This window comes from Tachypleus tridentatus, chromosome 11, assembly GCF_004210375.1.
Source record: "Tachypleus tridentatus isolate NWPU-2018 chromosome 11, ASM421037v1, whole genome shotgun sequence".
Taxonomy (NCBI): Eukaryota; Metazoa; Arthropoda; class Merostomata; order Xiphosura; family Limulidae; genus Tachypleus; species Tachypleus tridentatus.
The window spans coordinates 12,869,888-12,892,129 of record NC_134835.1 but is presented as its reverse complement, the minus strand read 5'-3'; the positions used below and the strand labels follow the sequence as shown (position 1 = coordinate 12,892,129).

The 22,242-nt window shown below is 32.2% G+C and overlaps 1 protein-coding gene across 3 annotated transcripts in view; it reads right to left on the bottom strand.

The window, feature by feature from the left end:
• LOC143231678 (cell adhesion molecule DSCAML1-like) overlaps positions 1–22,242 on the bottom strand; it is a 305,444-nt gene that overhangs the window by 126,121 nt on the left and 157,081 nt on the right. The window lies entirely within an intron of this gene.

Genomic DNA, 22,242 nt, shown 5'->3' with positions numbered 1-22,242 from the left:
AACCATGATATAAAGCGGTGTGTGGCTTAAAGATATAATTATGATGCATCAGTCCAAGTAAATTAGGCTTTTCTTTGAATGGATTATGACATCAAATACCGCATTTCAGCCACAGAAGTTTTCATCACTTACAATCTAATCCGGATTAGCTATGCTATTCTCTCATTTACGTAGTGAATGTTCTCAAAATTTGTTTTATTTGATAAAATATTGTTCATGTGTAAAAAGTACTTTCCACGTTCACTCGTGATGAAGCCACTGTGTATTTATAAGTTTAAAGGACAATCCTGAACGTATATTCAAGATTTAAGCTTTTAACAATTAATCCTACTTCTAGTTATTAAGCTGTAGTACGCACGCGAAGTTATGCGCTAAAAATGGAGTTCTGATACTCGCAATATGCATGGGACAGACAGTCCAATGTGTAGCTTTGTTCTTAATACCAAACAAATCCTTAAAAGTAATAACATCCACATGTATTCAAGTGTCTCTTACAAGTCTCAGAATCTTGTTCGTTTTGACTGAGATTACTAACCAGTTAAGAACAGTTACCAGCTGATTGGAAAAAATAAGACCTCAGACGTGGCGTCACATTTTAAATGCCACAGAAAATTGCAGCCTTGTTTATTGATTGGCTTAGTCAGTTTTGTTCGCGGATTACGTAAGTTCAAATACGTCAGCATCTGAACGTCGCCATGCGTGTAGGTAATTTAAATACGAATAGTTTTTTCTCTAAGCTGTTTGAACAATTTATTACTAACATCTTCATTTCCAGTGAAATTGCGTCCGACTCGTAATCCGAGGGTCGCGGGTTCGAATCCCGGTAGCACCAAACATGCTCGCCCCTTTTAGCCGTGGAGGCGTTATAATGTGACGGTCAATCCTACTATTCGTTAGTATAAGAGTAGTTCAAGAGTTGGCGGTGGGTGGTGATGACTAGGTGCCTTCCCTCTAGTCTTACACTTCTAAATTAGTGACAGCTAGCACAGATAGCCCTCGAGTAGCTCTGTGCGAAATTCAAAACCAAACAAACAAAGTACCACAATCATATTCTAAATTTATAAAATAAAGTTTAAAACTTATACGAAGTTACTTTCAGCAGAATTAGAAATATTTTTAAATGTAAAAGGAAATAAACTATTTAAAAATCGTTTTCACATTTAAATAGTGAAAATATTATATTTTAGTTAAATAGGAATTTCTCCTTTTTGTTTACAGGTGTCGCTTTTAAGCAATAGATTTTGTTTTTCTTTTGGCAACATTCTAGTTCCTAATTTCGTTGCTCATGGTTGCATGTTTATCTGAAATTGAAGTTTTTTTTCGATAAATTGACTACAAGCGAGTTAGTAGTTGTATTTAAATTTAAAATCTGTATTACATTTGAAGAATTATGGTAAAAATAGTTCGGCGAGGAGGGTTTAAATCCAAAATATCGATTTTGAAATTAAAAGATAAAAAGTCAATTAATATTCAAAGGCTTTCTTTGCTATTTTTTGTTGTTGTCGTAGTTTCTTTATATATTGTCGATTGTTTAGCAATGTCGGGCTTGAGAAGTATATATTCTGAAAGTGAGAGTTTTGTCGACATTTTCGAACATTTGGACTCCTAATATTTCGGGTTGGATACAGATTGCAGTCCAACACGCCTCATATTTTTAACTGCTGATGTGCTACGTTGTTAAGAATAACAACTTCAGACTATTGGTTTCCTTCTCTTTGGTCTTCAATACAAAATAATCACGTCGTAACTTCTTCCGATAAAGTCACTAAAAGCATTCGTACACCACAACTGTAAATGTAGAAACAGGGTTTTAAAACATTTTTAAAATGTTAGCACTTTCAAATCAAACTTGTTATAGTTTTATCACACTTTGATGAATCTTCAGAAAAAAAAACATATTTTTTTCACTCCCTAATTGTACGAAACAATTTAAATACAGGTATACGTTTTAATGCTAATACATCTTCGACTACAGATCTGTAAATCCCACTAAACTACAACGTAAAACTCGCTGTATTTTATTTGAAAAATAATGTAAGCTCATCAGAAAACTAAGTATTGAAACGCGAGTTTCAGCTTTAAGGTGGCCCGGCATGGCCAAGCGCGTTAAGGCGTGCGACTCGTAATCTGAGGATCGCGGGTTCGCATCCCGGTCGCGCCAAACATGCTCGCCCTTTCAGCCGTGGGGGCGTTGTAATGTGACGGTCAATCCCACTATTCGTTGGTAAAAGAGTTGCCCAAGAGTTGGCGGTGGGTGGTGATGACTAGCTGCCTTCCCTCTAGTCTTACACTGCTAAATTAGGGACGGCTAGCACAGATAGCCCTCGAGTATCTTTGTGCGAAATTCAAAAACAAACAAACAAACAAGGTAGGTAATTTTGACAGAAAACTTCTAAACACCAGTCAACCTTTCTTCAAACGACTGTAAAAGTCAATGTCTGGGGAAGGCCTACAGCTTGTAGCTCTGCCTCTATTTAAAGTTTAATGTTCATACACAATACTTCTTAGTAAGAAATGTATTCATAAATCTTTGCTTATCACTTGCACTTACCGTTATAATGATCATATTATTTTATCTCATTAACAAACATTGGAGAAACATATATTTATCCATCAGACTCACTCTCTGGATTAGCTCGTTTACTCTAAGTGGACCACATTACCTGGACTTAGATACCAACATCTTTAATCAAACAATAAAGTCAGTGTAAGCTCTTACTATAGATAATAGGTGGTAAGTGATAGTTCCTTATACAATATAAAACTACTTTCTGTATTACTAAGTTTCTGTTAATTACTTTAAATGTCATATTTATCATTCTTATTACCCTATTTTAAGAGACCTGTTATTATTACTGAGATTTCTTGATGTTATCCATCGCTACGTCTGAGGATTTCAGTGTATTTATTAACTACTAACTCCCGATATATTCGCTCATTCTAAAGTGATAGAGATGAGTTGATAACATATACTAACATGTTCTGTATAATATTTTTCATTTCATTACGTATAACTCGGGTATAACCTAAAATATCAATATAGTTGCTGCTTTATCTTGTTACTTAAATTGTAATTTATAGAAAAGTTAGTAAAAATCTGAGCTATCCATATTGTTGTACAGACCCGCGCTGCACCAAACAATAACGTGTGTTCTGATAACGAATATCAGGTGAAATGGACTTCACTAGTTACAAGGTTATATCAGGTGAAATGGACTTCACTGGTTACAAGGTTTTACAAAGGATAATGCTGAGGTTCACTTTTTTTAATCAATAAACTTTATCTGTTTACTCTTTTGATGTCCCCCAGTAGTAGAGCGGTAATTCTGCGGACTTACAGCGCTAGAAATTGGGTTTCTATACATGTTGTGGGCAGAACACAGATAGCCTATTGTGTAGCTTTGTTCTTAACTTGAAACAAACAAACGTGTTTTTACATTCATATAAATATTATATGCATTATTTAATATATCAGTTATGTTTAATTTCTAAAATTATGTTTTGTTATAGAGAGTTTTTTTTAACTTATCGATTTTAATATCGAAGCTAACCTAAATATAGTGCGACTCTTTTGGGTTTACTGCCGAGGGTGCCACACTGATTACCGAAATCATTTTCATCTTTACCACTAAGAATGTAAGATTAATATATTTATATTTAGTTAAGTTAGTTTTTTATAACTCAAATATTAATCTGAAACATAAACAAATCAAACAAAAAACGCTGCATCAACTGAAAAGATCTCAGGGTTCAAGCTACAATGTTGAATTATAAAATGTATCCTAGGTTTTGGAGGTGACTGAAAAGTAGGACCCACATGACGGTGGGGATACACTGTCTACCAGTCTTAAACTCCATTCATCATTCTTACATCTCGGGGTCGCGAGTTCGAATCCCCGTCACACAAAACATGCTCGCCCTTTCAGTCTTTCTTTGGTAAAAAGTAGCTCAAGAGTTGGCGGTGGGTGGTGATGACTTGCTGCCTTCCCTATAGTCTTACACTGCTAAATTAGGGACGATTAATGCAGATAGCCCTCGTGTAGCTTTGCGCGAAATTTAAAACAAACCAAAACCTTGTGATTTTACTTACATTACTATTTAACTTTATTAAAATATATTTAGTTAAATATACTAATAACGTTTTAGCCGAAAGAAACAAGACATCTGTGCGGTTTGAATCATCTGGTTTAAGTAGTTAAGAAGAAGAAAACGTTCTATCTATCGTGGGTTGATTACTGTTTTTATTCGAACCTTCCTAAACACGATAACAAATCATTTAATATTTTGTTTTAAAAATGTTTTCATAATTAATACCATCAGTATTTTTTTTAAATAAAAAAAACTGTTGACGAAAATTCTCCTTGTCATTGGCATCTCAAAGACAGTCTCTCTAATTTTCAAATACAAATATCAAACGAATATATATAGTAAAGTTGGCAAAATAGATACAAAAATAAAATGGTTAGAGTGAAAGACACTTGGCCAAAAAGGTGGACATGTTTTTTTCGGTAAATATGTAAATTAAATTAACCTTTTATCAATCGCTCAGTAAATCAACATTCTAACATTTACTAAGTGGAGAATTTAAACTGTGAATAGAACAGTCCATTGCAGCTGTAAATCCAATTATAATCAGTTAATAAACCTTTCCTTGTGCAGAAGTAGGCTTAACTAACTAGGTATTTATATTTCAAATGACTTCGAATAAGCGAGAGACACGTATATTTGTTTAGAGATGTCAGTGAAGAGATTTAGATTACCTTTGTTCAAAGTAACTGTAATATAACGTGAAAATATTTTCAGATGCAAAGCTAAACATGTGATGTATTATTTGCGATGTTTATATTTTCTTAAAGAGGGATATACAACTGCTCCACAGGGTTTACTTAATAAAAATATTCTGAAAGAAGAAACGTTGAATAAGTTTCTTTTGGCCCATGGGTTGCCTCACGAAACTAAAAAATATCATTTCGAAACCAAGGAAATCAGAACGATACATTCATTAAAGATAACTTAAACTACAGACAATGACCACTTAACGCAATAAAGTCGAATTAAATACAATAATTTTATTAAATAATATTTTCTATATGTTCATTGAATTCAGATAGGATTAAAACTTACTAAACATACAGAGAGAGAAAGTATGTAGCTTATTAAATATACAGAGAGAAAATATGTAACTTATAAAACATGCAAAGAGAAAATATATAGCTTATTAAACATGCAAAGAGAAAATATATAACTTACTAAATATACAGAAAAAATTACGTAGCTTACTAGACATAGAGAGAGAAAGTATGTATTTTACTAAACATACAAAGAGAAAGTATATAGCTTACTAAACATACAGAGAGAAAGTATGTAGCTTATTAAACATGTAAAGAGAAGGTATGTATCTTACTAAACATACAGAGAGAAAGTATGTAGCTTATTAAACATACAGAAAACAAATATGTGACTTACTAAACAAACAGAGAAAGGTATATAGCTTATTATACATACAAGGAGAAAGTATGTGACTTACTAAACATGCAGAGATAAAGTATGTACCTTACTAGACATATAGAGAGAAAGTATGTAACTTACTAAATATACAGAGAGAAAGTAAGTAGGTTACTAAACATATCGAGAGAAATATGTAGCTTACTAAACATATAGAGAGAAAGTATGTAGCTTACTAAACATACAAAGACGATGTATGTAGCTTACTAAGCATCCAGAGCGAAAGTATGTAGCTTACTAAACATACAGAGAGAAAGTATGTAGCTTACTAAACGTACAGAGATAAAGTATGTAGCTTACTAAACGTACAGAGATAAAGTATGTAGCTTACTAAACATACAGAGAGAAAATATTTACGTTACTAAACATATGGAGAGAAAGTATTTAGGTTACTAAACATACAGAGAGAAAGTATGTAACTTACTAAATATACAGAGAGAAAGTATGTAGGTTACTAAACATATAGAGAGAAAGTATGTAACTTACTAAATATACAGAGAGAAAGTATGTAGCTTACTAAACATATAGAGAGAAAGTATGTAGCTTACTAAACATATTGAGAGAAAGTATGTACCTTACTAAACATATAGATAGAAAGTATGTAACTTACTAAATATACAGAGAGAAAGTATGTAGGTTATTAAATATACAGATAGAAAGTATGTAGGTTACTAAACATTTCGAGAGAAAGTATGTAGCTTACTAAACATACAGAGAGAAAGTATTTAGGTTACTAAACATACAGAGAGAAAGTATGTAGCTTACTAAACATACAGAGAGAAAGTATGTAGCTTACTAAACATATAGAGAGAAAGTATGTAACTTACTAAATATACAGAGAGAAAGTACGTAGGTTACTAAACATATAGAGAGAAAGTATTTAGGTTACTAAACATATAGAGTGAAAGTATGTAGCTTACTAAACATATAAAGAGAAAGTATGTAGGTTACTAAACATATAGAGAGAAAGTATGTAGCTTACTAAACATATAGAGAGAAAGTATGTAGCTTACTAAACATACAAAGACAATGTATGTAGCTTACTAAACATCCAGAGCGAAAGTATGTAGCTTACTAAACATACAGAGAGAAAGTATGTAGCTTACTAAACGTACAGAGATAAAGTATGTAGCTTACTAAACGTACAGAGATAAAGTATGTAGCTTACTAAACATACAGAGAGAAAATATTTACGTTACTAAACATATGGAGAGAAAGTATTTAGGTTACTAAACATACAGAGAGAAAGTATGTAGGTTACAAAACATATAGAGAGAAAGTATGTAACTTACTAAATATACAGAGAGAAAGTATGTAGCTTACTAAACATATAGAGAGAAAGTATGTAGCTTACTAAACATTCAGAGAGAAAGTATGTAGCTTACTAATCATACAGAGAGAAAGTATGTAGCTTACTAAACATATTGAGAGAAAGTATGTACCTTACTAAACATATAGAGAGAAAGTATGTAACTTACTAAATATACAGAGAGAAAGTATGTAGGTTATTAAATATACAGAGAGAAAGTATGTAGGTTACTAAACATATAGAGAGAAAGTATGTATCTTACTAAACATATAGAGAGAAAGTATGTAGCTTACTAAACATATAAAGAGAAAGTATGTAGGTTACTAAACATATAGAGAGAAAGTATGTAGCTTACTAAACATATAGAGAGAAAGTATGTATCTTACTAAACATATAGAGAGAAAGTATGTAGCTTACTAAACATACAGAGAGAAAGTATGTAGCTTACTAAACATACAGAGATAAAGTGTGTAGCTTACTAAACATATAGAGAGAAAGTATGTAGCTTACTAAACATACAGAGAGAAAATATGTAGCTTACTAAACATACAGAGAGAAAGTATGTAGCTTACTAAACATATAGAGAGAATGTATGTAGCTTACTAAACATACAGAGAGAAAGTATGTCGCTTACTAAACATACAGAGATAAAGTATGTAGCTTACTAAACATACAGAGAGAAAGTATTTAGGTTACTAAACATACAGAGAGAAAGTATGTAGCTTACTAAACATACAGAGAGAAAGTATGTAGCTTACTAAACATATAGAGAGAAAGTATGTAACTTACTAAATATACAGAGAGAAAGTACGTAGGTTACTAAACATATAGAGAGAAAGTATTTAGGTTACTAAACATATAGAGTGAAAGTATGTAGCTTACTAAACATACAGAGAAAAAAACTATGTAGCTTACTAAACATACAGAGAGAAAGTATTTAGGTTACTAAACATATAGAGAGAAAGTATGTCGCTTACTAAACATACAGAGAGAAAGTATGTAGCTTACTAAACATATAGAGAGAAAGTATTTAGATTACTAAACATATAGAGAGAAAGTATGTAGCTTTCTAAACATACAGAGAGAAAGTATGTAGCTTACTAAACATACAGAGAGAAAGTATGTAGCTTACTAAACATACAGAGAAAAAAACTATGTAGCTTACTAAACATACAGAGAGAAAGTATTTAGGTTACTAAACATATAGAGAGAAAGTATGTCGCTTTCTAAACATACAGAGAGAAAGTATGTAGCTTACTAAACATATAGAGAGAAAGTATTTAGATTACTAAACATATAGAGAGAAAGTATGTAGCTTTCTAAACATACAGAGAGAAAGTATGTAGTTTACTAAACATACAGAGAGAAAGTATGTAGGTTACTAAACATATAGAGAGAAAGTATGTAACTTACTAAATATACAGAGAGAAAGTATGTAGCTTACTAAACATATAGAGAGAAAGTATGTAGCTTACTAAACATACAGAGAGAAAGTATGTAGCTTACTAATCATACAGAGAGAAAGTATGTAGCTTACTAAACATATTGAGAGAAAGTATGTACCTTACTAAACATATAGAGAGAAAGTATGTAACTTACTAAATATACAGAGAGAATGTATGTAGCTTACTAAACATACAGAGAGAAAGTATGTCGCTTACTAAACATACAGAGATAAAGTATGTAGCTTACTAAACATACAGAGAGAAAGTATTTAGGTTACTAAACATACAGAGAGAAAGTATGTAGCTTACTAAACATACAGAGAGAAAGTATGTAGCTTACTAAACATATAGAGAGAAAGTATGTAGCTTACTAAACATACAGAGAGAAAGTATGTCGCTTACTAAACATACAGAGATAAAGTATGTAGCTTACTAAACATACAGAGAGAAAGTATTTAGGTTACTAAACATACAGAGAGAAAGTATGTAGCTTACTAAACATACAGAGAGAAAGTATGTAGCTTACTAAACATATAGAGAGAAAGTATGTAACTTACTAAATATACAGAGAGAAAGTACGTAGGTTACTAAACATATAGAGAGAAAGTATTTAGGTTACTAAACATATAGAGTGAAAGTATGTAGCTTACTAAACATACAGAGAGAAAGTATTTAGGTTACTAAACATATAGAGAGAAAGTATGTCGCTTACTAAACATACAGAGAGAAAGTATGTAGCTTACTAAACATATAGAGAGAAAGTATTTAGATTACTAAACATATAGAGAGAATGTATGTAGCTTTCTAAACATACAGAGAGAAAGTATGTAGCTTACTAAACATACAGAGAGAAAGTATGTAGCTTACTAAACATACAGAGAAAAAAACTATGTAGCTTACTAAACATACAGAGAGAAAGTATTTAGGTTACTAAACATATAGAGAGAAAGTATGTCGCTTACTAAACATACAGAGAGAAAGTATGTAGCTTACTAAACATATAGAGAGAAAGTATTTAGATTACTAAACATATAGAGAGAAAGTATGTAGCTTTCTAAACATACAGAGAGAAAGTATGTAGTTTACTAAACATACAGAGAGAAAGTATGTAGCTTACTAAACATATAGAGAGAAAGTATTTAGATTACAAAACATATAGAGAGAAAGTATGTAGCTTACTAAACATATAGAGAGAGAGTATGTAGCTTACTAAACGTATAGAGATAAAGAATGTAGCTTACTAAATATACAGTAAACAAATATGTGACTTACTAAACATACAGAGAAAAATATATAGCTTATTATACATTCAAAGAGAAAGTATGTGACTTACTAAACATACAAAGATAAAGTATATAGCTTACTAAATATACAGAATACAAATATGTGATTTATTAAACATACAGAGAAAAGTATATAGCTTATTATACATACAAAGAGAAAGTATGTGACTTGCTAAATATACAGAAAGAAAGTATGTAGCTTACTAAACATACAGAGATAAGGTATGTAGGTTACTAAATATACAGAGAGAAAGTGTGTAGCTTACTAAACATATAGAGAGAAAGTATTTAGGTTACTAAAGATATAGAGAGAAAGTATTTAGGTTATTAAAGATATAGAGACAAGGTATGTAACTTACTAAACATATAGAGAGAAAGTATTTATGGGCAAGTTATGTAAACCATCTTATTTTGAACACTGGAAATGCTTATATACCTTTCATTTCTTCGTGGTAAATTCACTACAAAGCTAAATATGTAAAGTCTTGAGAATGTTTGTTATTGTAAGGGAATACGATAATCAGAGCCCTCTTTAAATGAAATTAGAAACAAAATTTTAGTTACGTTTATATTCATTCCACTACATTGGTATTCACAATGTAAGAACAACAGATGACAAGTATTTTTGTTAATGGTTTCATGAAGTTTTACTCAGACACATAATACAATTACAAACACAGTGTTTAGATACTCGTACATTTAAAACAAATATATTTCATTTATTTGGTTGTATTAAGATGATATAAACCATTATTTTTGTCAACGTTTTATATGGATACTGATTGGGCTCGTACAGAATGTCACTGATAACAGAATAATTCTTTTTATATACGAGTTACTGAAGAAAATGGTAAGAAAATACGAAAAAACAAACCGTACACGTATTCATTTATTAGTATATTGATTTCTTAAGTATAATTTCCATAATACGTTGAACTGATATATAAATCAACGTAAAAACTTCATTTAACACTATTAAAGAATATGGAAACACGAACAGATGAACCTGCCTTAGCTGGTAAAGTTCAGGTATTTATGGAGGTTTTGAACTCCAAATACAAAACCTGTTCTGGCTGCCATCCTTAATTATTTCTTGAAGGAATAGCTAGTTGTCCATTACCAGGGGCAAATAAAAATAAAACAAACAGTAAAGAAGCATCTAATACGAAAGGAAAGTTTGAGACATAGAAACGATCCTTATTATGAAGAGACACGAAGATATACTCGTTTTTAACATTAGAATGTTGCAGTACTGATGAAAAGATGCTAGTACATAGAATACAACGTTTTCTTTAGACTAAAAGTCAAGGTTTTCTACATCAGTTGAAAAATAAGGTAAAAGTAAAATGAAAAAAAAAAAACTTCTAGAAATGACGTTCATTAGGTCTGCAGAAATATATCTTATTCGACTTTTGTGTAGAAATATATTTTTAGTGCAGTCTTGAAATTTTCTGGTATTAAAATAAAAGATTTATCAGCGTTCCTAGTCTACTGAATTTTGTTTCATGTTTGAAATATTTAATTACGTGTTCATATTTCAACTGTAAAAATGTAGTTTGACATAGAATTGTTAAATATATATATATGTTTATATGTACTGCAATTTTTTGTTGAGATGCTTACGTGTTATACTCATAACAAAACTCTATTTAACCAGTAAAAATCATAAAACTGTAATTCTATAAACAAGAACACTTTTAGTATCATACAAGAAAAATATTTTTCATGCCGTCACGAAGAAGAAAACAAATTAGTGAATGTATTTCTGAGAAGTAGAATATATTGAAACACTGAATGTGTTGTGATAAACTATTTGTGTTTTGAAGGTTAGCATTTTAGCTAGCTTTCTTTACGAACAAAACAGCATGCGAAAGACAGTAAACATTCAAAAATCGTTAAATAATGTTAATATTTGAAACAAAGATAAACATGAGGGATTAGATACATTAAATATGTATTATTATTCCGAAAATGTTAATTTTTAACACGAACACACCAGATGGAGAACTTTACTTGGTACCAGGAATAACAATATTCAAATAGCTGTTTCATCTGCAGCTATATAAAGACACCAGTATCAACAGGATTAATGAAGAAAAACTATGTAATAACTCTTGTTTAACCTGTTGACTGCCAAGTATTTCAGCTGCTACAATACAACTTTAATGCTTCTTCATTTTGTAACTTTTTCCGTGACGCCATTTTGGATCGAAAGTGAAACAATTTGTAAGTAGGTCAAATGCATGTATGGTGCTGACATTTAGCGTTTAAGTTAGGTATTATTGAGAACGAATTAACTCGTCCGTGACACTGTGTTACCGATCGGCTTGGACGAGTTATCTCGTCTACGGCACTGTACAGGTTAAATCTGACAATAATATAAAGAAATAATTTAAAATTTCGGCAAATATCTGAATAAAATTATTTTATTTAGCATTTGATTATTATTATTTGATAAGAAAAAAGACGATTTTTTTCATAGAAATTAATCGAATGAATTAAAATAAATGAAACATGTTAGTATACGAAATTAAATAGCCACCAATATAATATTACAAAATTATGAACTGATAATACATTGAAATAACTATACATATTAGAGTCATTTAATTTCGTTTTAACTATTTAAAATAGGTCTCATTGCTAATAAACAAAAACTTCCAGTCATTCAGGAATTTTCACAATCTTTTCGCCTCCCAGTAACTCATTGAAAAGTTTGAAGGCTGATAAAGCTAAAAATCAGGGTTCGATAGTCCTGACGAGTACAGCACAGCTCGCCCATTGTATAGCTTTGTTCTTAAATATAAACGTAGAAACGGTAATATTTTAATATTTCAGTAGTTAGTTGAAATAATTTTATCGAGATGTTATGAGTTACTCGCATTTTTATTGTTTTAAGTAATGGAATAAAAACAAATCCTTTCTGTTTGCGATTATTTACAAACCCAGAATTTAATTCAGAAATATTCGCTATCCAATTTTTCATCACTCGCTGCATACAGAACTGATTCCTTCTTAAACCAGACAAGAAGAATTATATGCTGGTAATCAGTTTCTCATAAAGAGTATTTGCTTTATTATTATAATTTTATCTTTGTACGAAAAGATTCGCAAAACAGTCGTAAATGTTCATTGTTCTCACTGTCCTAAAGCATCACAATTTAAATAAATAACCTATTTGTTTTGTCTAACTTCGTTTTTTAAATATGTGTACTAGGGAAAAAACAACCTGTATAATTGAATTTTAAGATTATTATTCATATAAAAATCATTAATATGATTTATCAAAATATGAAAGTAATAGCAACATGAAATAATAACAAAAACTAGTGTACGAAAGTAACATATAATACGATTCTATTTACGTCTAGAAAATAATTATATTGGTTCAGCTCTCATATAATTTTAATCAAAGCTTATTTCCTTCTATTCAGCTTACTATTCAGTTGAAGTCGAATTTCACGTATATTTAAAAGGGTTAATAAATTTAATTATATTTGCTTTTCAGAAACTCTTATTCATACGACAATTAACATCACTGCCAATTTCATCCTTCTGGAGGTCAGAATTAACTTTAATTTATCTAGTTTGTAAATATCGTATTAATATAGACATATGTATCGGATATTTATTTTGTTTTACAGCAACCAGAGACTAAAATATATTTTCCATTCTCCTTTTTTTTTCCTAAAACGGGAAATTTAAATATCTGTGAACTGGGAATTCACATATTAAACGAACTAAAAGGTCAAATATGCGAGAAGTGTGATAATATGTGCGATAATAAACTTTGATCTAACAATTACTACTGTTACTGATATTAATAGGTTTTAACATTTTATACTTTTCTGAAACAATACCAATAAAAATAACATAGGGGATTCAAAATATATCTCTGAATAATTATGATTTAACTTTACAATAGACGTGATGAGGTATGTTCAACATTATTCTTTCAAGTAAGAAAAAGTGCTTTAAAGATTAACAGTGTTATGGTAAATAATACACATAAATACTACAAAAATATAAGTGTTTACTTGTCTTGAAATTCAACAACACTCTACCTTCAAGAAACGTGTGATAACAGATAAAGGAAAACATCTCTAGTATGAAAATAAAAATCAAATATCTTTTCTTTAAAATATATTGATCCAATGAAGTCTTAGTAGAGAGACATAAATATTACGAAATCAAAGGAAGTTTGAGTAGAGAGACACAAATATTACGAAATCAAAGGAAGTTTGAGTAGAGAGACACAAATATTGCACAATTAACTGGAGTGTGTGCTTTTCTTATAGAAAAGCCACATCGGGCTATCTGCTCAGCCCACCGAAGGGAATCGAACGGCTGATTTTAGCGTTTTAAATCCAGAGACATACCGCTGTACTAGCGTGGGGCCAATTAACTCGACAGGAGAGTGTAAGAGATAAATATACAAGCCTAGCAAACCAATTTTTCACAATCAGTTGTTTATTAAATGTTCGTTCAAATGTAGTTTATTTTATAAATAAAGCACAACGGTTGTTTTCTATATGGAAACAATAATTTTGAAAAAGTCTTACCCGTTTGGAATAAATTGAATATATTTTAAACAAGGCTTAGGATTGCTCAGTAATTTAAATAAGGCAAATTAAACATTGTTTATCAATATAAAATTTATTATATCGCGTGATCTTATAAATAATTTATTTTATAAAATTTTTCAATTCATAAAAGAGGCAATTATAAGTGAAAATTGATAAAACTCAACACTTTAACTGCAACAGATTGCTTCAATAGATCTGTTTCGATTAAGAATTTGAAGGTTTCGATCGTATTGTGTGGTTTGCTTTCTACATCACATTTGAGGACCACCAACGACAGTTGAGAGTTATCTAGAATCTTCCAGAACGAATATGTATCGAAAGTTCAAATGTATTCTTAAGACGGCTGGTGTGGGTATTAGCACTTTAATTAACTTTTTTAATGTGAAGATAACCTAAGAAGGTCAAAACGTTGTTCTCTACTTTATTTTAATTAAAGTTTTAATACCCATACCAGCCGTCTCGAGAACACATTTTCACTTCAAGTGAATTTCTCATTATCACAAATCGTAAGTTCTGTGTTATTATAGAAATGTTTCAATTACTGGAAAAAACAAATGTTTTAAAATGGAATGTAAAACATAAAATTAATTTATGCTAAACAATTTAAATATTGTCTCACATATGTTTATATCACAATTATTTATATTTTCTCTGTTCTTTTAGCTGTCACATTTGTTGTACGTTTAATTGTTTGTTTTTGATTGTTTTTGAATTTCGCACAAAGCTACTCGAGGTCTATCTGTGCTAGCCGTCCCTAATTTAGTAGTGTAAGGCTAGAGAGAAGGCAGCTAGTCATCACCACCCACCGCCAACTCTTGGGCTACTCTTTTACCAACGAATAGTGGGATTGAGCGTCACATTATAACGCCCCCACGGCTGAAAGGGCGAGCATGTTTGGCGCGACGGGGATGCGAACCCGCGAACCTCAGATTTCGAGTCGCACGCCTTAACGCGCTTGGCCACGCCGGGCCAACGTTTAATTAATCACTGCAAAAGTTGTAGTTAAATATCCATGAGTTATTCCTCAAATGAGATTTACGAAAGCAAACTTGGCAAAACTTTAACAAATGCTAACACACAACACATTAAGCTATGATGTTGATATTTGAAACATTTTGAAAGTTCGTGTGTTATTGGCACGACATGACCACGTGGGTTAAGGCGTGCGACTCGTAATCTGAGGGTCGCGAGTTCGCATCCACGTCAAGCCTCACATGCTTGTCCTTTTAGCCGTAGGGGCGTTATAAAATTATGGTCAATCCCACTATTCGTTGGTAAAAGAGTAGCCCAAGAGTTGGCGGCGGGTGGTGATGACTAGAGGAAAGCCTCTAGTCTTACACTGCTAAATTAGGAACGGCTAGCACAGATAGTCCTCGAGTAACTTTGGGCGAAATTCAAAACAAATCGCATGTAATTGGTATTCGAATGATAAAATGTAGCTTTGTTACTCACCATACTGAAATAAAATAGGTAAATCCCTTTTAAAAGCCTTTCATGTTAATTATCTCTAAGTTTAAACCAGCAGTTGTTATTGTAATTATCCACCACTATAAACTACATATTATTATTTTAATTACATAAGACATTAATGAGTGACTATGATTATGCTATATTATATTACATTATGTTAACTCTATGAATCCTTAAATTGGATAGAAATAATAACGCTCATTCTCTTCTTTAAACTGGTGGCTATTTGTGTTACTGTCTTTGAATGTTTTCCCTAAAAAAACAACTTAACTTGAATCAACTATTCATTCTTTATTATGTTAAAAATTGTTTAAAAAATCTTAAAATATAAAACTTCTTAATATAAAAATTATAATTATTGTGGCTAATCATAAACAACCTAAATATGTTCATCCAATCTTTCTGGCGTTACGTTTTTATTTTAATTTAAAGAAACCGTTTTAAGAGTAACATGTATAGCGTGATATAAATGTATATTTTATGATTACTTTGTACGACGTACACAGATTTCGTATGCGAATAATCCGACTATGCTTTTATTTTAGTTTTCCCTTATGCCAAATTGAAACTTTGTGTTTTATATACTTGCATATATGTTAAAAAGAAGGCTGTTTTATTTTTTGTGTCAGTCCTTAATTAAATAGGACGTCTGGAACATGTTCACTATTCACGTTGAGTTTAATAATTACTGGTTTATTTTCTTTATGTTTCTATACTAAAATATATTCATGTCCACGGCTGTTACGCTTGGAATAAAACTTAACAGTGTTTCTTTAAGGAAAATGGATATTAAAGAAATGTCTCTCATAAACTGCCTTCCTATTATAGTACACTTTACAGGGAGCTTTTATTATGTTTGAAAAGTATACGTGAATACTGGCTCATTAATTCAGTTCAAGGCTTTAAACTAGATTCACAAGAGACAAAACATGGAAAATATAATTTTAAAGAGCTATTAAAACATAAAAACAGCACAGTAATAATCGAATTTAATTTTACAAGTTCATTTCAATAAGATACTCAACTCTAGTTGTCTTCCATTAGTCACGTGACTGTGAAGGGAGGCATGCGAATAAAGACAGATTAACTTTAAAGATGGAGTAACCGAATCTTGTATTTGTTTCGTTCTTAACCGTAGCTACAAGAAAGAAACAAACTTGCATTTACAAATATCGTATCGTAGACTGCTGAATCTTTATTCATGTGGCAAGAACATTAAGTAATTGTTTGATGTGTGACTGACGTAAGACCCGGTTGTTAAATACGAATGCATGTGTGTGTACGTTTAGTCGAAAAGACCTGGGAAGGAAGAATTGTTTGTTTGTTTGTTTGTTTGTTTTTTGAATTTCGCGCAAAGCTACTCCAGGGCTATCTGTGCTAGCCGTCACTAATTTAACAGTGTAAGACGAGAGGGAAGGCTGCTAGTCATCACCACCCACCGCCAACTCTTGGGCTACTCTTTTACCAACGAATAGTGAGATTGACCGTCACATTATAACGCCCCCACGGCTGAAAGAGCGAGCATGTTTGGCGCGACGGGGATGCGAACCCGCGACCCTCATATTTCGAGTCGCACGCCTTAACCCACCTGGCCATGCTGGGCTATTATAGTATGGAAATAAGGTTGCCCGTTAGTTCAAAATTATAAAAAAAAACACAAAAACTCTTTACAATTTATCATGAATTTCATCTTATTTTATTTGCTTAATGCGTGAAGAAAACATTGTCAAGTACAGTTATACTTTTACTCTTGTGTTTTATATATAAACATTCGCTAAAGTTGCCAGCTTTGTTTTTAAGAATTAAATATCTTTGTTCTGGACAAAACCACCACACTGGGCTATCTACTCTGTGTGTATGAAAATCGAACCACTTATTTTAGAGTTTAAGTCCGTAGCCCCCTCCTTAGTAGCACAGCAGTATGGTTGCTTATTTCTAACTCTAGGAAGCAGGTTTCGATAACAGTGGTTGGCAGGGGCGTAGATTTTTGCAACCACTTATGTGGACTGTTCAATTTGTAAATTGGTAATCTCTGATTACGTGAACCTGAAAGCTGTAAACATGCAGTCACACAGTAATCTTGTTGCCACGATACTTGCAAGTATACTTAGGCCTACTGACTGATACGAACTATCGCTTAGATCGAAAAGCTCAGAAGCACGCCTATATTAAAGATGTACATTTCAGCTACTAAAAAAGCTTGCTATTAGGCCTAATTATGTAATTCGATTGGTAAGAACACGAAAATCACACAATTTGTAGGCCTGTGATAAAATAAAACAATTCAACAGACCAAACTATAGGGGTGATGATTGTATGCATCATACCGCCCACCTAAAATGAAGGGGGGGTGTATCACACCCATCGCCCCAGAATCTACACACTTGGAGGTGGGCATAGTACTGACAAACAATTGTGTAGTTTTGTGTGGTTAAACTAAAAATAAATAACGAAACTCAATAAGGGAACAAGTACTAATAAACATGAGTTGTTTCTTTGTTTTAAAATTTCAATCAAATCTACACAATGAGAATCAGTGAATATCTTTCCTTACTTTCAACTGTAACAATAGAATGACTAAACCTAATCAACAACATCCATCACTAACTTTTGGCTACTCTTATCTAATTGAGTAACGGGATTCGATAACTACTCTCTTATCGTGTCTATAATCCCAAAATGAGGATCACGTTAATTTCAGGAAATGAAAAGTAAAAGAAAAATCAGCCAGTAAACCCTCAAGCTAACAGCTTCAACGTACTGACATCAAATTGATATCAGGCTTAAGTATCGACTAAATAATATTATCTTAAATAAAGCTGGATTTATTGGGTTTATTTATGAAGCTATATATTTATATTTAAATACAGAGGTTGTATATGTTATATTAATATTATTTTGGAGACTCACCACATTACTGTAGTTCATTCCGTTGTGTTCGGTCTTAATGTGTTTAGGGCCCGGCATGGCCAAGCGTGTTAAGGCGTGCTACTCGTAATCTGAGGGTCGCGGGTTCGAATCCCGGTCGCATCAAACATGCTTGCCCTTTCAGCCGTCGGTGCGTTATAATGTGACGGTCAATCCCACTATTCGATTGTAAAAGAGTAGCCCAAGAGTTTGCGGTAGGTGGTGATGACTAGCTGTCTTCCCTCTAGTCTTACACTGCTAAATTAGGGACGGCTAGCACAGATAACGAACTCTTTTTTTAGCCAGATGAATTACGTCTTTTTTTTTCCTAATTTAGAAATTGCTTTCATTTGAGGCGTAAAGAATGAAACCACAGATGGCGAAAATTTGCTATCCTTTTAAGGATGACTGGTTATTGTTCACATTACATAATACACAAAGACTGACCAGCGAGCTGTTGCCGACCCATAAATATAGAGAAAAACGTTACGTCAAAATCCTCGTCTTTACTTGTGAAAGTTGACAACACATATCCACATGTAATCTACTCTCCCCCTAAAAAAAAAAAAAAATGTATTTTTGTTTTTGATATAATTTTTAGTGAAAGTCAAAGCAAAAGATGAGTTAATTGATAAATATAACCAACTTAAAGATTCTGGCACTTCGATTTTATTTTATAATTTAAAAATTATAATCGTGGTAGAAACATAGGTTTTAAATTGAGACTACTAAACAATAAACAACTTGTGTTTCAACATATCGTATACAGTAGTTAAATATACATTAAATAGTGTTTTCGTTTCTTTTAACAAAAACAAAACATTTGAGAATCGAACCCCTGATTTTAGCGTTCTAAATCCCTAGAGTTATCGCTGTATTAGTGGGGGTGGCTATACATTAAGGAATCTAAAATAAAGTTAAGGTTCACTATTACGGTGTGTGTGTGTGTGTTTTTCGTATAGCAAAGCCACAAAAGGCTATCTGCTCAGCCCACCGAGGGGGATCACTATTACGGAAGACAGGTTTATACAGACAAACCATTGTGCGCGCTTAAGTAATAATTGGGCTGACAAGAACAAACTTTTGATACATAACAATGGATATTAGCTCTAATTTAGGATTGCAGACGTTTAAAAAGCCTGATATGGCCACGTGGTTAGAGCGCCCGCCTCGTAACCTGAGGGTCGCAGGTTCGAATCCCCGTCGCACCAAACATGCTCGCTCTTTCAGCCGTGGGAGCGTTATAATGTGCAGTCAATTCCGCAATTTGTTGGTAAACTAGTAAGTAGCCCAAAAGTTCGGGGTGGGTGGTGATGACTAGCTGCCTTCCCTCTTGTTTTACACTGCTAAATTAGGAACAGCTGGCGCAGATAGCCTTTGTGCAGCTTTGCGCGAAATTTCAAAAACAAACAAACAAGTTTAAGAAATCACATCACTATAGTAAAATATAGCAGTTTTTTTTTAATTGTCTGTCATACAGAAACCTATTTGAACGTATTAGAAACATACATTGTATCATACAGTTTAAACTTTGTTTGTTTGTTTCTTGTTAAGCGCAAAACTACAAAATGGGCTAACTATGTTGTGTTCAATACGAGTATAGAAACCCAGTTTGAGCATCATAAGTTTAGAAACATATCGCTGGGCTACTGGAGGACTTAAATTTGTTTTCTGTACAGTTAGTATTGTTCAGCTCATTGTGCATATATTGTTACTTTCATTGTGCATATTCGCTACATATTCTGAAGTTCTCCAAAGTCACAAATTGTGATAAAGCTACTTTGCCTGACTAATTATTTAGGGTCTTCGGAATTAAAACTAAAAAAAATAACAATGTTTCTCAGATAAATTTTACTTACGCTGTTAGACCACAAACGAAAACTATGACGAAACTGTTGCCCACTCGCAGTGGTCAGTTCTCAAGTAATTTTATTTTATGACTAGTTTCAATCAGTAAGCGACAATCTCACTGTACACTGGTGCTGATGCACATGTATGTGTCAAGTGAATGTGTTGTAAGAGATAATGTACTTTGTGTAAATGACAAATTGATATAACGTTCCTTCGCTGTTTAACTATTCTGCTTTATTAAGTACTAGATAGAGGCGTTCATACAAGCCGTTTGATCAGTTACATTTGCGTGGATTTATATGAGAAAAGAAATAAATATGGAAACTACAAACGTAATCCTCAACTACTTAGGTATATAATATGAAATAATGCTTTGGCGGTGAATTCTTACATTACTCAAACATCTAAGTTATTTTAGGTTACATTATTAGCGATTGAAAAACTGTTAGAAACGCCATTAATATTATATACAAATTACCGTTATAAGAGGCCTAATTCTATTTCTTTGGTTTCCGAGCTATGTTCATGTACTTTCAATAGAAAGAACTGTAGTCTACAATAGATGGTAAGCCAATGAAAGAAAGCGTTAAGTCTCTACGTCACGGATTCTTTTAATCAATCTTTTCATTGGTAAGAAAGAAATAGGTAGCAAATATACGTAACAACAATACAAATATGTAGCAGTACAAGAACTGTACATTTATTTAGATACATCTTGAAACACAATATTTTAATCCAGGTTCGAGTACATCACTGAAAATGAGTTCCTGACTGACTAGATGTTTCGTGTTAACAGTTTTTTTAGTCATATGTTACGAGTTAGGCACATAAAAATATAACGAATCTTATTTCTTTAAATATGTTGACTATGAAAGAGTCCGACTTTCCGAATCTATCAACTTCAGCTCAGCTGCTGTGAAGCGAAATTGGATCCACGAACGTAAGGAACAACTGAATTTTGCTCAGACTTTAGATTAAACTGGAAACATTCTGCTACATGCTAAAACTTTCCATGCTTTTTATCGAGGAAGACGGATTTTAATAGAGGAAACACTTAGCTCACAATTGACTAATAGGGCAACTTATCCTTAAAACAGGAAATCAAGTCTATAACTTATGCAGGATAGCCCTCTTCCAGACAACGTACGTATAAGAGCTGGATGACATTACAAACGGAAATTACATAATCTCGTAGTGTACCACTAAATAATGTAAATCATATAAATAATTCTTTCTTCTATTTTAGTTATGCATATTACATTTAATGTGTTTGTATACATATATCTGTATTCATATTTTCCTATGTCGAACTCGGTGTTTTAAAAAATATATATATATAAACTAACTTTTACACAAAAGATCTCCATTAATTGTTCGCAAATAGTAATCAATTACAAGCAGACAAACATAAAGCGACTGTGAGAGATGTTTCGTTTCTTGTGTTTGTCAATTTCATTGTTATATTATAACACCATTAATGTTTGTTTAACGAGGTAGGCACTGAGTTTATCTGGAATTATGACACGTAAGTGCCTTTAAATATTTTATTTTCAAATAAATACACACCATTTAAAGAAGGCTTTTTGACGAAAATGGTGTTAATTTTTTTTATTAAAGGTAAGTAATAATCCATTCAGAAAATTGATAAAACTTTGAAAGAGAAACGGAGAATAAATTCTTCAACTCTGTAATTTTTGTTTTCCAAACACATTTCATCTTTTCATAATATATCAACATGTTATGATGTTATTTATTGTACAATCACGCAGTTGTATTTTACGCTTCGTGCGACTCGTAATCTGAGGGTCGCGGGTTCGCATCCCCGTAGCGCCAAGCATGTTCGCCCTTTCAGCCGTGGAGGCGTTCTAATGTGACAGTCAATCCCA